This window comes from Pinus tabuliformis, chromosome J (genome assembly GCF_031772625.1).
Source record: "Pinus tabuliformis cultivar Carrire ecotype Pingquan chromosome J, CPIR1, whole genome shotgun sequence".
In the NCBI taxonomy this organism is placed as follows: Eukaryota; Viridiplantae; Streptophyta; class Pinopsida; order Pinales; family Pinaceae; genus Pinus; species Pinus tabuliformis.
In genome coordinates, this window is record NC_142295.1 from 321,629,798 (window position 1) to 321,645,578 (window position 15,781).

Genomic DNA, 15,781 nt, shown 5'->3' on the forward strand with positions numbered 1-15,781 from the left:
ATTGTGACACATAAAATCTTCTTTAGTGTATTGTTAAAAAAATGCACATGCTAGCAGGTTAGAAGGTTGTGAGCTTGTCCAGGAGTAGATGCATTACCACTTGACAAACTTCAAATACGTGCTGGAGATGAACTGCTTGTATGCAACAGTAGAAGACTTGATTATGGGGTATATAGTTTGGTAAAATGATCTGTGTTGACTACTAGTCGCGAGGTGAAGGTGGAATTTCTTTGATAATGTTGTTCATGGTTTGGTAATCCTAGAATTCCTGCTTAATTAAATTGAACCTTGCTTCTATAACTTCTAACATATCCTATTTGCGCAGACCATTCCCAAGTGTTGGTTTTATCCTCACCTGAGAAGATCCAATGCATTTGAAAGTCTTATCTCGGCCTTAAGTAAATTTGATCTAAAAGAGTTACATTCCCTGGTCAGGCTTTCATTGAACACAATATCTCTCCCATCAGGCCTGCCATTGGACCAACTCTTTAGGGAATTGGATCTTAAAAGTTACTAAAAACACCACATTCTTGTATCCCAATTCCGATTTGAGGGTGTGTGACACTGCAATTCCTTCCAAATGTTTTTCGATTAGAGTCCTAACCCAAGCCTCTACACATAGTGGGTGAAAATATTTATTCAATGTAATGGGTGACTTCACCAAGATTTGCTTGTAGAGGACCTCAGTGGAAATGAGCTTCCATTAACCCTCAACTGCTAGTGTTTTGGAGAATTGTGCCATGTCTTTAAAAGCCCATTCTCCATGCTACCTTGGCATAGAAAATCTCTTCCAAATAGCCAAAGTGACACCTGTATTTATTTTTTTGCCAGAGAAATTAAAAAAAAAAATTGAATCTTTAATAGAATTTCTTGGGAATAAAAGCTAGAGAAATCCAATAGACAAGTATTACATCTAAGACATTTTTTATCAGAACAGGGAAACCCTATTTTGAAAATTGAAATTTATTGATGGCACTAGAAGGATATTGTCTTGTTCAGCTTGTCAAATAACCAATTCCAGTTTGATATGTTACAATCATTTGGCTTAATATGAAAAGCTAAATACACCACCATAGAATCAAAAATGGAGGGGGAAGGAAGAATCTAGTGCCAAGCAAACAATTTGAAATAGATAGTGGATTTCCTCTAATTAATGTCCATACTTGTGACAGAATGGAACAATATGAGAATTTTATTGTATACCTTTTCTTCTCTCACTAATCCATTTCAAAATATCAAAGTTTATTGACAAATAAAATATGGGTGATATCAATTACAATTTACATCAGCAACCCCTTGTACCATATAAATTTTTGAATTGTTTCTCTCTAGATATATCTTTGCTCGACACTTCAGCTGCTAACAAGAACAACAAATGAGAAAGGAGGCAGCCCTAATGAGCTCTATGGTGAGCTTAAATAACTCTGACACAAATTTTTTGGTCAGAAATCAGGATAGCATAACTGATTATGTTGAATTCTTCTTCTACTGAGTGATTAAAACAACAGGCAAACCCTACTTGAGTAACTAGATATATAACCAATTAGTTTTATCACATGCTTTAGAGAGATATGTTTTCACAATGAATCCCCACTTCCTCTTCATTTTTATTGCATGCAAAACCCCCATGGAAGTCCCAAGCACATCATGGGTTTGTTTAGCCTCAAGAAAAGCAAAGTGTTCCTTGGAAATTACATGAGACGAAATGCTTGAGTGTGCTAGGTATTGTTTTTTCTATAATTGCGTAGATGTAATTACAGAGGAAAATGGATCTTTATTGATCAAAATTTGAAGGATTTTAAAGCTTCAGAATATTTGTGATAATAGTGGTATTTGGAGCCACAAGAATTCTCTTTGATTCTTGATTCCTCTGTTAATCTGAAGGTCCCAAAGGAATGTGTTGATTTCCATTCGCCATCTATCCTTGCTTTCTCATACGGGAAATTTGGATATTTCCATATGACTTGCAGAATACACACATAAAGGGCATGTTAAAGTGGTCCTAGACTTGCCTGTGGTCCTTAGACCCAATTTTGATATTAATCCCATCTACAAACCCTGCTCCTAAAATCTTGCAGAGGCTAGATAATCCACAGATTAATGACACTTCATAAAATTCTAATCCCTAAATAAACACCATATAAACAATTTCCCCCAAATGTAACTAGTTTTTGAGAATTCTGACACATGGAGTCTTCTTTAGTGTATTGTTAAAAAAATGCACATGCTAGCAGGTTGGAAGGTTGTGAGCCTATCTAGGAGTAGATGCCTTACCACTTGACAAACTTGAAATACGTTCTGGAGATGAACTGCTTGTATGCAGCAGTAGAAGACTTGATTATGAGGTGAAATCTACAGATCCCAATATGATATTTCTTTTACAATAGTTTCTCCCATGCTATGTTAGTGCTTATATCATTGTGATAAGTTCCTAGGTGAATTATCAACTGGTCTTGTTGTGTTATCTTCTCCTATTCTCATTGGATTTAAATTGTAAAAATGGGCAGAAAAGGGATTGGGATTCATTATTAAAAATTCTCATTGTTGTCCTTTTTATGCACATCAGTGACCATTATACTTTCAAGGATAACTAACAGAGAATATTATTGGCCTAAGATTTTAGCATAGTATTCTTTGGGAGGGTTTAGCATAGTGGTCTTCCTTAAGGGATCAATGGTGTTCTTGGTGATTTCCCTCATGGTAATCTCATATTCTTTGCTTCATAGTCTTGTTTCATGAGTGTTTTATGATGATAATAATTGTAGGTGGCTAAATGCTATGTTGGTGATTATGGATTAGCTTGCCAGTACTTTCCATCAGGGGGTCGATTTTGGTATTTTGGTGTTGATGGACAGAGATATCTCAGCACACAAATAATGTTAAGATCCTGCTTCTATGGTATATGGGATGGTTTGGTCTTGAAAACAAAATGTTGCTATGGTATATGGGATGGTATGGTCTTGAAAACATATTTTTTTTTTACTGCTCTTAACTCTGCATTTGAAGTTTCACTGGAATTTTTGGTGCCTTAACACAGAGGACTTAATATATAAAGTGAACATAAATGTTTGGCACACTAAATATTTATTTTATTGCACATTCTCTCACAATTTCATTTACTTCAATGCCTGAAATTTTGACCAGCAATTGGATTGTGGGATTGTTCCTTGTTTGTTTTTTTCAAAAAATTGAAACGATGTGTGGATTGATGCTTTTCATTGGTTTGGCTTTATTCTATATACAACAGAATATATCTTACATTGTTTGTTCTGAACTTCACCTTAAACAACAACATGCTTTTTCATAGGAGAAGATAGATATATGGCAATAAGTATGCGGGATTTGGTGATTTGATGGGGTTTATACATCCACAGAACAAGCGAATGGTCGAAGGGGATATAGAAAATAATATAAATATGTACAGTCACAGTAGAGATTTGAGAAGAAATATTCGGGATCAAAGATCAATCTACAATGGTCTTTGGCAGCAGACAACCAATAACATTGAACAGTGATTTCTTGTAGCGATCCTCGTATGTAAGTGCTTCAACCTTTGTTAGTCCTTTTAAAGAATATCTCAAGTTTGTTAATTGAAAAAATAATAGATATGTGGATTATATATTTTTTCTCAACGAACAAGTAATAATTGAAGAATGATAAATTTGCATACTTGTCAAGTTTGTTCACTCTCAAAGAATGAATAATAGATCTGTATGATTTTTTTCAATGAACAAGTAATAACTGAAGTTTGCGGGATTAAGAGGCCAGTATTTTAAGTATCCAACATTCGGTAGGCATGGGGATGTGTTATGAAACATCGGTAGGTAGTATGGAGAAATTATGTGTTCTGCATCTATCTGAGGAATCTTTTTGGTATTTTCCACTTCCATGGTATGAGAAACTTTCATCTTTTAGCAACTGAAGATGGTTTCCAGATGTAAACAATTGTCAAAGAAATACATATTGTAGCCAAATATGCAATGGGTTCATGATCCATGGTTATCACTTCAAACTAGGGTTATCATTATTTACTTGTTTATTTCTTACTACAAGACGTATGTCAAGTAGCTTTAACTGGAAGAACTCTTGGGAGGTTTTGTTTTATTACAAATTCGGTGATTGCTACAAAATTTGTAAATTGTTATATGTGTTAGTCTGCATATTTTTATTTGAATGCTTTGTTTTGAAATTGATATTCGCTTGTAGCATTGATCCGAAATGAACAATGCCTAAATCCTAAAAATTATAGACATAAGTTGTAAAACAATACTTCTAAAGAATTCATAAAATTCTAATCCCTAAATAAACACCATATAAACAATTTCCCCAAAATGTAACTGGTTTTTGAAAATTGTGACACATGCAGTCTTCTTTAGTGTATTGTTAAAAAAATGCACATGCTAGCAGGTTCGAAGGTTGTGAGCATGTCTAGGAGTAGGTGCATTACCACTTGACAAACTTGAAATATGTGCTGGAGATGAACTTCTTGTATGCAACAGTAGAAGACTTGATTATGGGGTATATAGTTTGGTAAAATGATCTGTGTTGACTACTAGTTGCGAGGTGAAGGTGGAATTTCTTTAATAATGGTGTTCATGGTTTGGTAATCAGATAATTCTTGCCTAATTAAATTGAACCTTGTTTCTATAACTTCTAACATATCCTATTTGCGCAGACCATTCCCAAGTGTTGGTTTTATCCTCACCTAAGCAGATCCAATGCATTTGAAAGTTTTATCTCAACCTTAAGTAAATGTGATCTAAAGGAGTTACATTCCCTAGTCAATCTTTCATTGAACCCAATCTCTTTCCCATTCGGCCTACCAGTGTACTAACTCTTTGGGGAAGTGGATCTGAAAAGTTAATAAAAACACCACATTCTTGTATGCCAATTCCAATTTGAGGGTGTGTGACATTGCAATTACTTCCAATTTTTTTTTCGATTGGAGTCCTAACCAAAGCCTCTACATGTAGTGGGTGAAAACATTTCTTCAATGTAATGGGTGAATTTACCAATATTTTCTTGCAGAGGACCTCAGTGGAAATGAGCTTCCATTAACCCTCAACTGCTAGTGCTTTGGAGAATTGTGCCATGTCTTTAAAACCCCATTCTCCATGCTACCTTGGCATAGAAAATCTCTTCCAGATAACCAAAGTGAAACCTGTATTTATTTTTGCGCCAGAGAAATTAAAAAAATGTTTTTGAATATTTGATAGAATTTCTTGTGACTAAAAGCTAGAGAAATCCAATAGACACGTGTTACATCTAAGACATTTTTTATCAGAACAAGGAAACCCTATTTTGAAAATTGAAATTTATTGATGGCATGAGAAGGATATTGTTCTTTTCAACTTGTCATATAACCAATTCCAGTTTGATATGTTACAATCATTTGGCTTAATATGAAAGCTAAATACAACACCATAGAATAAAAAATGCAGGGGGAAGGAAGAATCTGGTGCCAAGCAAACAACTTGAAATAGATAGTGGATTTCCTCTAATTAATGTCCATAACTGTGACAGAATGGAACAATATGAGAATTTTATTGTATTCCTTTGCTTCTCTCACTGATCCATTTCAAAATATCAAAGGTTATTGACAAATAAAATATGGGTGATAACAATTACAATTTACATCAGTGACCCTTGTACCATACAATTTTTTGAATTGTTTCCCTTTAGATATATCTTTGCTTGACACTTCAGCTGCTAACAAGAACAACAAATGAGAAAGGAGGCATCCCTAATGAGCCCTCTGGTGAGCTTAAATAACTCTGACACAACTTTGTTGGTCAGAAATCAGGATAGCATAACTAATTGTGTTGAATTCTTGTTCTACACAGTGATTAAAACAATAGCCAAACCCTACTCGAGTAACTGGATATATAACCAATTATTTTTATAACATGCTTTAGAGAGATATGTTTTCACAATGAAGCCCTACTTCCTCTTCATTTTTATTGCATGCAAAATCCTCATGGAAGTCCCAAGCACATCATGGGACTGTCTAGCCTCAAGAAAAGAAAAGTGTTCCTTGGAAATTACATGAGACGAAAGGCTTGTGTCTGTTGGGTATTATTTTTTCTATAATTGCGTAGATGCAATTACAGAGGAAAATGGATCTTTATCGATCAAAATTTGAAGGATTTTAAAACTTCAGAATATTTGTGATAATAGTGGTATTTGGAGCCACAAGAATTCTCTTTGATTCTTGTTTCGTCTGTTAATCTGAAGTTCCCAAAGGAATGTGTTGATTTCCATTCACCATATATCCCTGCTTTCTCATACAGGAAATTTGGAGATTTCCATATGACTTGAAGAATACGCACATAAAGGGCACGTTAAAGTGGTCCAAGACTTGTCTATGGTCCTTTGACCCAATTTTGATATTAATCCCATTTACAAACCCTGCTCCTAAAATCTGTGTCTACACATATTTTATCAGAACATGTGTGCTCTATGTTCAATATTTTTTCATCAATCTTAACAAAGGATCTTATATTGTTGCCGATGATTTGAAATTTCTATCCCTTTGAGAGTTTGGTAGGGGAGATATTTGAACAGTATCTTACCGTCCCACCCCAATTATTTTCAACCCAAAGTCTAAGGGGTTTCTCACTGTAGCACCAATAATGTTTAGATCCCGCTTCTATGGTATATGGGATGGTTTGTTCTTGGAAACAAAACGTTGCTATGGTATATGGGATGGTTTGGTCTTGAAAACCTATTTTTTTTACTACTCTTAACTCTGCATTTGAAGTTTCACTGGCATTTCTGGTGCCTTAACACAGAGGACTTAATATATAAAGTGAACATAAATGTTTAGCACTATAAATACTTCTTTTATTTCACATTCTCTCACAAGCTCATTTACTTCAATGCCTGAAATTTTGACCAACAATTGGATTGTGGAATTGTTACTTATTTGTTTTTTTCAAAAAATTGAAATGATGTGAGGATTGATGCTTTTCATTGGTTTTCATGTGTCCTATCTACAACAAAATATACCTTACATTGTTTTTTATGAACTTCACCTTAAACAACAACATGTTTTTTCATAGGAGAAGATAGATATATGGCAATAAGTATGCGGGATTTGGTGATTTGATGGGGTTTATACATCCACAGAACAAGCGAATGGTCAAAGGGGATATATAAAATAATATAAACATGTACAGTCACAGTAGAGATTTGAGAAGAAATATTCAGAATCAAATTTCAATCTACAATGGTCTTTAGCAGCAAACGACCAATAACATTGAACAATGATTTATTGTAGCGATCCTCGTATGTAAGTGCTTCAACCTTTGTCAGTCCTTTTAAAGAATATTTCAATTTTGTTAATTCCATAATATTTCATGTTTTTTAATTCCAAAAATAATAGATCTGTGGATTGTATATTTTTTCTCAACGAATAGGTAATAACTGAAGAATGATAAATCTGCATACTTGTCAAGTTTGTTCACTCTCAAAGAATGAATAATAGATCTGTATGGTTTTTTTCAATGAACAAGTAATAACTGAAGTTTGCGGGATTAAGAGGCCAGTACTTTAAGTATCCAACATTGGGTAGGCATGGGAATGTGTTATGAAACATCGATAGGTAGTATGGAAAAATTAGGTGTTCTGCATCTATCTGAGGAATCTTTTTGGTATTTTCCACTTTCATGGTATAAGAAACTTTCGTCTTTTAGCCACTGAAGATGGTTTCCAGATGTAAACAATTGTCAAAGAAATACATATTGTAGCAAAATATGCAATGGGTTCATGATCCATGGTTATGAGTTCAAACTAGGTTTATCATTATTTACTAGTTTATTTCCTACTACAAGACGTATGTCAAGTAGCATTAACAGGTAGAACTCCTAGGAGGTTTTGTTTTATTACAAATTCGGTGATTTCTACAAAATCTGTAAATTTTTATATGTGTTAGTCTGCATATTTTTATTTGAATGCTTTGTTTTGAAACTGATATTCCCTTGTAGCATTGATCCGAAATGACCAATGCCTAAATCCTAAAAATTACAGACATAAGTTGTAAAACAATACTTCTAAAGAATTCATAACATTCTAATCCCTAAATAAATGCCATATAAACAATTTCCCCAAAATGTAACTGGTTTTTGAAAATTGTGACACATGCAGTGTTCTTTAGTGTATTGTTAAAAAATGCACATGCTAGCAGGTTCGAAGGTTGTGAGCCTCTCTAGGAGTAGATGCATTACCACTTGAAAAACTTGAAATTTCTACTGGAGATGAACTTCTTGTATGCAACAGTAGAAGACTTGATTATGGGGTATATAATTTGGTAAAATGATCTGTGTTGACTACTAATCGCGAGGTGAAGGTGGAATTTATTTAATAATGGTGTTCATGGTATGGTAATCAGATAATTCATGCTTAATTAAATTGAACCTTGTTTCTATAACTTCTAACATATCCTATTTGCACAGACGATTCCCAAGTGTTGGTTTTATCCTCACCTGAGCAGATCCAATGCATTTGAAAGTTTTATCTCAGCCTTAAGTAAATGTGATCTAAAGGAGTTACATTCCCTAGTCAAGATTTCGTTGAACCCAATCTCTTCCCATCTGGCCTGCCAGTGGACCAACTCTTTAGGGCAGTGGTTCTCAAAAGTTACTAAAAACACCACATTCTTGTATGCCAATTATGATTTGAGGGTGTGTGACATTGCAATTGCTTCCAATTTTTTTTCGATTGGAGTCCTAACCCAAGCCTCTAGACATAGTGGGTGAAGACATTTCTTCAATGTAATGGGTGACTTTACTAAGATTTTCTTGCAGAGGACCTTAGTGGAAATGAGCTTCCACTAACCCTCAACTACTAGTGCTTTGGAGAATTGTGCCATGGCTATAAAACCCCATTCTCCATGCTACCTTGGCATAGAAATCTCTTCCAGATAACCAAAGTGAAACCTGTATTTATTTTTGTGCTAGAGAAATTAAAAAAATGTTTCTGAATCTTTGATAGAATTTATTGTGACTAAAAGCTAGAGAAATCCAATAGACAGGTATTACATCTAAGACATTTTTTATCAGAACAAAGAAACCTTATTTTGAAAATTGAAATTTATTAATGGCATCAAAGTATATTGTTCTTTTCAGCTTGTCAAATAACCAATTCCAGTTTGATATGTTACAATCATTTGGCTTAATATGAAAAGCTAAATACACCACCATAGAATAAAAAATGGATGGGGAAGGAAGAATCTGGTGCCAAGCAAACAATTTGAAACAGATAGTGGATTTCCTCTAATTAATGTCCATACCTATGACAGAATGGAACAATATGATAATTTTATTGTATACCTTTACTTCTCTCATTGATCCATTTCAAAATATCAAAGGTTATTTACAAATAAAATATGGGTGATAACAATTACAATTTACATCAACGACCCCTTGTACCATATAAATTTTTGAATTGTTTCTCTCTAGATTTATCTTTGCTCGAAATTTCAGTAGCTAACAAGAACAACAAATGAGAAAGGAGGCATCCCTAATGAGCCCTTTGGTGAGCTTAAATAACTCTGACACAACTTTGTTTGTCAGAAATCAGGATAGCATAACTGATTGTGTTGAATTCTTCTTCTACACAGTGATTAAAACAACAGGCAAACCCCGCTTGAGTAACTAGATATATAACCAATTAGTTTTATCGCATGCTTTAGAGAGATATGTTTTCACAATGAAGCCCCACTTCCTCTTCGTTTTTATTGCATGCAAAATCCTCATGGAAGTCCCAAGCACATCATGGGACTGTCTAGCCTCAAGAAAAGCAAAGTGTTCCTTGGAAATTGCATGAGACGAAAGGCTTATGTCTGTTGGGTATTATTTTTTCTACAATTGCGTAGATGCAATTACAGAGGAAAATGGATCTTTATTGATCAAAATCTGAAGGATTTTAAAACTTCAAAATATTTATGATAATAGTGGTATTTGGAGCCACAAGAATTCTCTTTGATTCTTGTTTCCTCTGTTAATCTCAAGGTCCCAAAGGAATGTGTTGATTTCCATTCGCCATATATCCCTGCTTTCTCATACAGGAAATTTGGAGATTTCCATATTACTTGCAGAATACGCACATAAAGGGCACGTTAAAGTGGTCCAAGAGTTGCATGTGGTCCTTTGACCCAATTTTGATATTAATCCCATTTACAAACCCTGCTCCTAAAATCTGTGTCTACACATATTTTATCAGAACATGTGTGCTCTATGTTCAATATTTCTTCATCAATCTTAACCAAGGCTCTTATATTGTTGCCGATGATTTGAAATTTCTGTCCCTCTGAGAGTTTGGTAGGGAAGATATTTGAAGAGTGTCCTACCGTCTCACCCCAATTATTTTCAACCCAGAGTATAAGGGGTTTCTCACTGTACCACCAATTTTGAATTTTTTTGATCAGGGAAGTTTCAACATATTTTATTATAATAACCACCGCAAAAGATTCCTCCATGACTACCTGTATTTTTTCTTTTCTTTGTCTCATGAAAGAAGCCAACTAAGACATAACATATGATAAAAATAAACACCAGTAAAGAAACAACATTGCTAATGTTTTCTTATGCCATTGCCTTGTGGTGTTTCCTTTGCATCATGTGGTGCAAATACTAGTACCAAAACAATACCATTGATTCAAATCGGACAAGTACACGGGAAGAGGTAACTGGTATTTTTAATAAAATCCAAGCTTATCCATGTATCGAAATTACTTGTATCCAATCCAATCCAAGCTTGTTCCAATATGTTAATGAGTAATTATTGTACACATATTGTGACTAGGGTTTTAACGGAGTTACAAACTTTCAATGGTTTGCTATGATTGTGAAATTATTCCTCCTATTAATTTGATAAATCGTAACTTAAGATCTAATTAAGTCTCTTTAAATTATTTACCAACAATCGTTTGTGTAATTGGTGGCCATTACATTTATCCACTGGTCATTTTATAGAGTTCAAAAAATCTGGAAAGTTTCGCTTCAAAAAGAAACATCAAGGTTTTTAGAGACAATTTTTTCGTGGCATGACAAGACAGAGAATATTGTAAGCCTTTCTTGGGAATTAATTCCATTTCATGTGATTGGGTTCGGATTCTATTCTGAATTTGCCATGACCAAGCCAATGAATTCATCATCTTACTATTATTAGCTTTGCCCTGCATACAACGATTAATTTTGGGAAAATATTCACATCAATAATACTTACCCAATTTCTCTTTATTAGCAGATCGTCGTATTCACCGAGCAGGTTATATGCACAAATATGTGCTCCAACATGCTCAGAGCTATGGATGCAACTTTCCATCTTAAATATTACTGTATTCGGACATAGGGACATAGGTTAAGGAGTTTGGCTATCCTGGTTTTTGGAATTACCCAGACTCGTGGTGATCTATTAGTTTGATTAGATTGCTTTTATTTTTGTTCTAAATTATAGAAATTTTAGTAATATTTTAATATAATTTGGCAGATATTTTTGTAAATCTAGATTATAGTTGTCAAACTTCAAGATTTAAGGTGCCTATAAATTTTTGATGCTGAATTTATTTCCACCATTAAAAACATAATTCAAACACTATTATTGCAAAATTTCTTAAACTTATTTTACCTTAATTCTAACCCCCTCTGAACAATTCCACAACCTAGTAAACGAGGCCATCAATTAATCAATCAAACACCATTAAAATAAATCTATACTCTCGTTGGATGATACCTTATGTCATATTCCGAAGCAGCGCTCTCTATAAATTCGACCCTTTCTTTTTTTAATTTGACGACAAAAATTTCTTTAGGAAATCGTAAATTTTTGTTATTAAAACTATGTTTTTAATATTATAAATAATTATATTGAAATTGTGTTTTTAGTTTATAAATAAATTCAAAATGATGAAAAATATGCCACCAAATTACCAACAGCAGAACGATGTCGGGTAAGGATTACTCTAAATGGCTTTCTTTTGGGCCAAGTCTAGCAATCACCTTTGACATGATTTTGTGTTTCTATAAATTTCCCCGTTCAAAATTTTTTAGAATTTTTAAATGGTAAATATTTTTGGAATTATAGTTTGTAATTTTTTCTTTTAAAATTTTCAAAATTATTTTTTTTAAATCAATGAGATTTTTATTATGACAATAAGTTATATGGGTGTTTATAGTGTTTCAAAAGTTGTTTAATCTTATTTTTACTAGATTTGTTAGTTAGTTAATTCACCATAATTTTATAATTTTGAGAGTAGCAAAAAAATATTGAGATAACAAAAACAAAAGATTATTAAGAAACGAGAAAAGATTTACACAACTTACATCCATAAGGATTAAGAATAAGTTACAAGCATAAGGTTTACTAGGCTAGAATCGGGAAGTGGTTGTTTAGGAAATTCACACTAAATGTGCTTCTCCATGTGCTCCAAGTGTCCCACTAGACAAGTCACACGAGGCTCCAAACTAGCCAAATTGCCTTGCATCCTCCACTAGTTTCTTTGAAGATCATCCAGGGATGATATGATCTCATTACAATCATCATGTTTTTCCTTGAGGACTTGCCCCAACAAAGTTTTTAATTGCCAGCATAAGGTGACCAAGTGAAAATATTGTGTTCTCCTCCCCCTAGTGTGGCCTTGATCAAGGAGCCAATGAGAAACTTCTCCAATAAGTTCCAAGTATGAGAAAGATTATATCTCATGGTGCATATTCTACTCTAGCTTCTGTATGTTAGATTCGGTGTAAGGCGAGGTTGCAGCCCGAAAGGCAACAACCGCCTTCTAGGCCAAATTCTTAGCCCAAGAATGGTTGGGCTATCCGCAATTAGATTTCCCATGTTTACCCCTCACTCGATGACTATGACCCCTTTTCCTAGGCATAATGCTCCACACCGTTGACCCATATCTACACTTGTTAGGAGGGAACCCAATACACTGAATCTGTAAATATCCCCACTCAGTATCTATTGAGACAACACACGAGTGACCACTCTCTTTCAAAATCGCTCTACCTACCTGTCCCTTTAACACAAGTATGAAGGGCACCACCTGGAGGCCCGGGAGACAAGGACGAAGATAAGGTTGTGCCCAATCACCCAATGAAATACCAAACCCCGGGAGAACTAAGGTCAAGGTAAGGGAACTAACTAGAAACCAAAGCAAAAATAGGATTGGGAGCCAATTGAACAAAATAACTATGAATGCACCGAAAGGAAAAACCTTAGACTTGGAGTAATGACAATTCTAGATGGCAAAGAAAACCTTGCAATAAACTAAAAAAATGGACCTAAACTGGAGATACCATATACCTAGAACTACCTTGAAGCAAAATTTAAATTGTTGTTGGACCTTAGCAATTGTTGCGTGCCTGTATCTCTCGTATCATCCAAAAATTTTAAATCCCTTGTTCAATTTCTTCTAACCAACATTATCACAAGAGTTGGTTATCCTCCCCTGTTGAATGGAGCCTAAGAGTTGTAGCATATGATATAACCTAGTGAAGAGAGAAAGAGTTGCACTACGAGTTCCACACCGAGCACAAAAACCCTGCAAAGGACCCCACACATTCAAATAATTTCAATTTGGAGAATAGCAGACTAAATTGTAGGGTAGCTTGGACAACACCGGTGCAACCAGTTGAACCCCCCTCATCTTGTTGTTGTAGACACTTTGAAGGAAAAATCTAGAATAACCTCTATGTTCATCCACCCCATCAAGGTAATTTTCAAAACCATATTAAATAAGTAAAATAACAATAAAAATTTAAAATAAAATTATATTTTACTAGTAATTTATAAAAATATAAAAGTAAAATTATATTTTAATAGTTCTCTTGAGAGTGCTTACATTAGATCAATGAAGTTTTAAATTTAAAATTAAATTAGAAAAAAATAAAGTGGTTCTACATATGGAAAAATATTGTAATATCTTGGTGGTTACCTTATTTCCTCCCTCGCTTAATTCAATAATATTTAGTAATTACCCTCCACTTCACAGTTTCCTCATTTAATTGACTAAATTCTTCACTGCCAATGTTGTTTTACGTTTGAAATTTTATTTATTTATTTATTTATTTATTTTTATTTTTTTATATGAAACATGGTAAAGATAAAACCTAATTCTTGTTTTATAATTTATGAAATATTATAAATATTAGATATAATTCATATGAGTTTTCAAGTAAAATTGTGTTAGTTTATTTTTATAACATATTGGGATGAAATAGTATGTCACTTTTGCAATACCAAGATGGTGGAATATGAAAAATACTTTCTCATGAATTGTCGGGCTCTTACTCATATCCGTTCTCGTTTTCAAAACATTTGCCACACTACCAACTTTTTGCCTTTTCAAGTAAGCAAAACAATAGTGATCTTGGAATGCTTCTCTTCTTTTTTTTAATCATAGTTCAACAAAATTTTAAAAAATGTCAATTAATCTCTTACCTTCTTAAGGTTCCATAAACAATATTAGTTTTAGTAGACATTAATCATCATCATCATCTTCATTAATTTTTTTAATTTAATTTATATAATAAAAATGTTTAACATTGTATTTAATTATTATTCTCTTCCATTAATTTAATGTATATGTAAAAGTTAAATTAAATTAATATTTTTTTAAATTTTAAATTAACATATTATATATATGAATGATATTATTTTGTAATTTAATTTTAAATCTAATGACTCATTACTTTAATTTTCCAAAAACAAACATTTCATGTCATTGTAACACCTTATATTATTTAATACTATTACGTTAAATAATAGTAAACATAATATTATAACATTTAATATTATGAAAAGCTTTTGCAATTATAAAACATTAAAATGGAAAATTATAAATAATTCAATTACCAACTAAAGAGGTCATATATTAATAAGAGACAAGAGTATCTTCTTCACCTTTCTAAAGTTGTTCTCAGAAAGTTTTGGTGGAATGCGCTTGTTCGTAAAAAAATAATAATCATTCGATCCCCTTAGAGAATTGGGGGATTGATCTTAAGAAGTTATATGACTCTTTGGACACCATGGGCACCATCTTAAATAATCCTATTAAAGCATATATATTTTCTCTAAAAGACATTGAATATGGGATTCATAAGCTCGCTAATGGGAAAGCTAAAGATATTGAATGATACCAAGCTGAAATATTTAAAATGGGAAAGTCTATCCTCATTCTTCATCTCCACAACCTTATCAATTTGGCAGTAAAGAATGGCTTCCCTAAGCCTTGGATGCAAAGCCATATTGTGCCTATCTTTGAAAGTGGGGACAAAAATGTTCCTTCTAACTACAAAACTATTATGACTAGCCACATCTTAGCCAAACTATATGGGCTAATTTTGCAAAAAAATATTAGCCTTTGGCTTGAAATCCATGGTAAATGTTCAGATAAAGAGAATAGGGAGGTGAGAATAAACTCCTACAACCTAGGAACTAATCCTAACTTAAGGAGTTACGTTACAACCATGTAACCATTTCTCCATTAATACAATATAATATTAATTATTTTCAACTCTGCCCCTTAATGGAGAAAGGATTATCCAGAAGTCCTAAAATCCCCCTAAACAATTCAAACTTCACTTTGCCAAGAGGCTTTGTAGAAATATCATCCACATTGTCTAATGTTTTATAATATTCAATTAAAATTTCTTTTGACTGGACCTTTTCTCTAACAAAGTGAAACTGAGTATCTATGTGTTTCGTGTTCTTATGAAACACTGGGTTGCTCTCCAGCTTAATGGAACTCTAGTTGTTGCATTTGATGATGGTCGCT